We start from the raw sequence: 6,043 nt of genomic DNA on the forward strand, positions 1-6,043 counted from the left end.
AAGTCTCATAGAAACTTGATTAGTTTCAGAGATATCCGAAGAAATGGATATCATATAGAGACTCTGAATAAGAATGACATTGAATATCTTTGCATAACATCTGAGAAGAAACATATATTGGAAGAATTGCCAATGTTATCCTCTGGATTGTATTGCACAAAAATAAATAATTTTGCATCTTATGTTACAGTAAACTCTAAGTTTACTAGTACATTTAAGATATGGCATGAAAGACTTGGACATCCTGGTTCAGTCATGATACGAAAAATTGTGCAAAATTCCAATGGTCATCCATTGAATAACGAAAAGATTTTTAGATCTGATGAGCTTTCATGTGATGCATGTTCTCAAGGAAAACTCATAATTCGGCCATCGCCAGCCAAAATTGGGAATGAATCACCATTGTTCTTAGAGAGAATACATGGTGATATATGTGGACCTATCCACCCTTCATGCGGGCTATTTCGTTATTTTATGGTAATGATTGACGCATCTAGTAGATGGTTAAATGTGTGTCTATTGACAACAAGAAACACGGCTTTTACAAAATTCATTGCCCAAATAATCAGGTTGAAAGCTCAATTCCCTGATTATGCCATATAGAAAGTCAGACTTGATAACGCTGGTGAATTCACTTCACAAGCTTTCAATGACTATTGTATGTCAATAGGAATCGATGTTGAGCATCCGGTTCCTCATGTTCATACACAAAATGGCATGGCTGAATCTTTGATTAAACGGCTACAACTCATTGCTAGACCGTTAATATTGAGAACAAAGCTCCCAATTTCTATATGGGGTCATGCTATATTGCATGCTGCGGCATTGGTCCAAATACGACCAAGCGCATATAATAAATATTCCCCTTTACAATTGGCATCTGGCCAAGAGCCAAACATATCCTATCTTGGTATTTTTGGATGTGCGGTTTATGCCTATAGCCCCACCACAAAGAACAAAAAAGGGGCCACAACGGAGATTGGGCATATACGTCGGTTATGCATCCCCGAGTATAATTCGGTATCTTGAACCGCAAACTGGTGATATGTTTACAGCACGGTTTATCGATTGTCATTTTAATGAAGATGAATTTCCAGTGTTAGAGGGAGGTATTAAACAAGAATCAAAAGATATCACATGGTATACACCATCGTTGATATACATTGATCCCCCTACAAATCAACGTGAACTGGAAGTTCAGAAAATTGTACATTTACAAGGTTTGGCAAATCAATTGCCAGATGCGTTCATAGATACAAAAAGGTGACAAAGTCATATATCCCCGCTGCAAATGCACCATCAAGAGTTGAAATTCCTAGAGAGGAATTTGATGGAAGCAAAGCTAATGAACCTAAGGTTCAATTGAAAAGGAGGAGACCAATGGGCTCTAAAGATAAAAATCCCCGAAAGAAAAAGAAAATGGGAGATGAAAAGGTTCAAGAAGTTCAAGAAGAACCAAATAAAGAGAAAAATCCTCAGGATGATACAGAAAAATATGAGATTTCTATTAACTATGCTAAAGATGGAATGTTATAGGCTAGAGATGAAATCGATGATGATAATGGAATATTCTCTTTTTCTGTATCTAAAGAGATCGATTATGAAAAAGATGATCCAGATCCAAGGTCCGTATCAGAATGCCAACATAGGCCTGATTGGGAGAAATGGAAAAAGGCTATGCAACTTGAGTTGCTCTCCCTCAATAAAAGAAATGTCTTTGGACCTCTTGTCACTGCATCTAAAGATGAAAAACCTGTTGGTTGCAAGTGGGTATTTGTGCGAAAAAGAAATGAGAAAGATGAAATCACAAGATATAAAGTCCGACTTGTTGCACAGGTTTTTCTCAAAGACCTGGAGTTGATTATGAAGAAACATATTCTCCATGATGCAATTACATTCAAGTACTTAATGAGCCTAACGGCTTCTAAGAATTTAGAAATATACCTTATGGATGTAGTGACATCATATTTATATGGATCATTGGATAATGATATATACATGAAAATCCCATAAGGATTTAAGATTTCTGAGGCATTAGACTCTAAGTCTAATGAAATTTGTGAGATCAAATTACAGTGATCACTTTACGGATTAAAACAATCCGGGCGCATGTGGTATTATCGCTTAAGCGAATACCTATTGAAGAAAGGGTATGTTAATAATGAAATATGTCCATGCGTCTTCATAAAGAAATCTCCATCGGGATTTGTGATCATTGCTGTATATGTTGATGATCTAAATATAATTGGAACTCAAAAGGAGATTGATGATGCAAGAACTCATATGAAGGAAGAGTTCGAAATGAAAGATCTTGGAAAGACTAAATTCTGTCTCGGGCTTCAAATAGAGCATTTCCAAGATGGAATATTTGTGCATCAATCAAATTATACGAAAAAGATTTTAAAGCGCTTTAATATGGACAAAGCGACTCCTTTGAGTACTCCAATGGTCAATAGATCTTTGAATGTCGATAGTGATCCATTCAGATCTTGTGAAAACAACGAGAAAATACTTGGTCCCGAAGTACCTTATATGAGTGCTATCGGTGGACTCATGTATCTTGCAAATTGCACTAGACCAGATATTGCATTCGCTACGAATCTACTTGCAAGATACAACTCATCTCCTACTCGCAGGCATTGGAATGGGATAAAACATATTCTCCGTTATCTTCAAGGTACGATTGACTTGGGATTATTCTATCCTAGAAACTCTTCGGTTGGTCTTGTTGGTTTTGCAGATGCAGGATAATTATCAGATCCACATAAGTCCCGATCCCAAATTGGATATGTTTTCACAATTGGAGGAACTGCAATCTCATGGCGCTCACAGAACAGACTTTGGTCGCCACTTCCTCAAATCATGCAGAAATAATTGCTCTTCATGAAGCATCGAGGGAATGTGTATGGCTTAGATCAATGACTAACCACATACAAGAATCAAGTGGAATAGTCACCAGTAAAGAGACAACAACATTATTCGAAGACAATGCTGCTTGTGTCGTCCAAATCAAGGAAGGTTACATCAAGAGCGATAGAATAAAGCCTATACCTCCAAGATTTTTCTCCTACACTCAAGAACTCGAGCAAAAGAAGGAAGTTGATATTCAACATATCCGCTCAAGTGACAATCCAGCAGATCTATTCACAAAGGTGCTTCCGACTACTACATTCAGAAAGCATATTCATAATATTAGAATGCGGTATCTACGAGATCTGTGAAGTTTTTTCGAGGGGGAGTTTACACTATTGTACTCTTTTCCCCTTGTCATGGTTTTTATCCCACTGGGTTTTTCCATGATAAGGTTTTTAATGAGGCAGTGTATAACTCATCACTGGTGATGGATACTCAAGAGGGAGTGTTATAGAATTAGTGTGAGTATACATCACTTGCACAAGTGTCCCTTTTCATGCAAACCATACACCAAGTGTCTTCTTTCATGCATTGCATGTAACACTTATCCCCAACCTCTTCATCATTGTCTTTGTCTCCTTCCTCTATAAATAGGAGTCATGTAGAAGAGAAAAATGTGTAATGAAAAGTCTTATTGTCTCTCTAAGTCTCTCTCTACTTTCTCTAGCTTCTCTCTAGTTTCTCTGTAGCTTCCATACACTTATATCTCTAGATCTCTTCTCTTCTCATTTGATCATTCACATCTTGTTCATCTTGTTACCTTCAAGCTCATAGTTCACAACAATTTTCATATTTTAGGTTTAGTTTCCTTTTTTTATTTGTTTTTTGAAGTGTATTTCCATACACCTTTATTAATCTAACCGTTGGAATTTTTCCAGTAATTGTAATTTTCCTTTTTTTCGTTTGTTGTCACGAATTAGATCCGAAAGACTCGACTCAGCTTGGACCATTATAAACTGTCATGGTTCTGTTCTTCCGTAAGAAAAGATTATGATGGGCATAGTTACAAAATACTCATGATCCATCTAGCCTTAAAAACGGTTTCATGTTCATGAACTAGATTCAAAATAAGAATACGTTTGACAGGGCAAAAAGGTAACTTTGTAGGCAGTCTTGATATATGGAGACAAGTTATGCCTTATGGATACCCCCAAGAAGATGCATGCAGAAAAGATTCAAATAATTGACAACATTGCTATGCCTACGATCACTCTCAGGACAACTCATTTGAGTAGCAAAAAACAAGCATGAGATAGCCACGGGAATTCGACCAGCACAGGAATCAATCACACCTTTATAGCATCAGCTCTAGGCTTCCATAGCCCTAGCCTGTATTTGTGGCTGTATTTGAGTATGAGTTTCTTCTGCAAAATCAGAATCCATAATGATCCGAGTAAGTTAGAGAACTGAAAAAATCGAGCCAGCAAATCCAAACATATGATTTAATTCACCAAACATAATAGCATTTTTCATGAAAGGAAAGATGTCTTAAGTGAGAAACAGGAAACAATGAAACTCTCAAGTAACATCCTAAACTGAAGCAGGATCAGATAACAGAGAACTTACAGGTACCCAAAAAGTTCAAGAACTCATCTTTTTGGTTTGATTCACGTTTTTCTACCTAAAGCATGAACATCTACTACTTTTTCGACATACTAACACGTTACTTTTTTCAGTGTTCCTTTAAGAGCCTTACCCATACGGATGCCACCTGGAACCATGGCAAAAACATCACCAGGAACAGTGTTTTTGTTTGCTGCAATATGTACTGATTCTAATACTTTTTCCACTCTTGATCCATCTATTCCCTGCAAAAACCAACATCATATATGATATATGTAACCAGAGAAAAAGTATACACTATGCACTGCTTACTGAGGTTCACAGTACAAAATCAAACATTTTAACTTGATTTGCTATAACCTGTTCAGCATATAGTCAGTAAAAAAAACAAATCACACAACAGATACGAGAAACAAAGAAACCATCATTGTTTTAGTTTTATCATTACCAATGGGATTAACCCTTTCATATGCAAACTAGTACGTCCAAAGCAAACAATTCCATCTAGATAGCAAGCAAAGTCTGCACTTCCAAGCCAGCTGTTCTTATATTAAAAAAGAATGAGATGGTTACAGTAGGTCTTATACCCAGCTGTTCCAAACATGGCAGTATATCTAAGGCATATCAACTAATTACCGACAATCAGTAAATAAAACGCACCTCAGCAAACCTTGAGCAATTACGGAGAACTTGATCCTGGTAGCCTACAATAGAGTAAATGACAAGTCAGGAAGATCATAAATATAATTCTTGATTAGAACTTAATCACATTAGTGACTGGAGTTCATCTGTACATATTACTTATTAGCCAATAGAACACAAATTCAAAACAAAGTTTGATGACTGAACCTGCTTCAGAGAAACTGCTAGACCCGTAATTGTGTGATTATATGAACCACCTTGCAATCCAGGAAATACAGCTTGGTTTATTTTGTCTTCATAGTCATACATAACCTACAAGGTAAAGATACAAACGATTAGTACTAGGAAAATTTCTCAGCACCTTATCTACTCGTCCTTATACAAAATGGAAACTTAAAATATGATTTTAGTATGATAAAACTGAAACAATGATGGTTTCTTGTCATATATATATATATATACTACAACGGTTAGATTAATAAAAGTGTATCATCATTTAATGAAGAGAAGATACGCTTCAAAATAAAATAAAAAAGGAAATTAAACCTCAAATATGGAAACCGAATTCTATATAATAACCCTGAACCGTGTTGTGTTTTACCCTAATTCTCAAAGATTGCTATTATTTTCTCTCTATCAAGAAACTAAAGCTTCTTTTTTACTTTTTTTTTTCTCTGTAAACAAACAGCTTACAATGGCTTCTTCTTCAATGTTGACGAAGGACAAAACAACGAAATTGTTGTACCGAAGATGTTTCAAGAAACAAAACTCGCTCTCTTCCGTATCAAAGAAGACAACAAATCTTCCTTTGAGAGAACATACCATGTTTAAGAAAGCCTCCGAGCTTTCAATCCTGTGCGATATCGAAGTCCGTGACAGAGAACTCGTCAAGACATGGCCGTAATATCAATCCAAGGTTCGAGAC

This window comes from Camelina sativa, chromosome 20 (assembly GCF_000633955.1).
Source record: "Camelina sativa cultivar DH55 chromosome 20, Cs, whole genome shotgun sequence".
NCBI classification, from domain to species: Eukaryota; Viridiplantae; Streptophyta; class Magnoliopsida; order Brassicales; family Brassicaceae; genus Camelina; species Camelina sativa.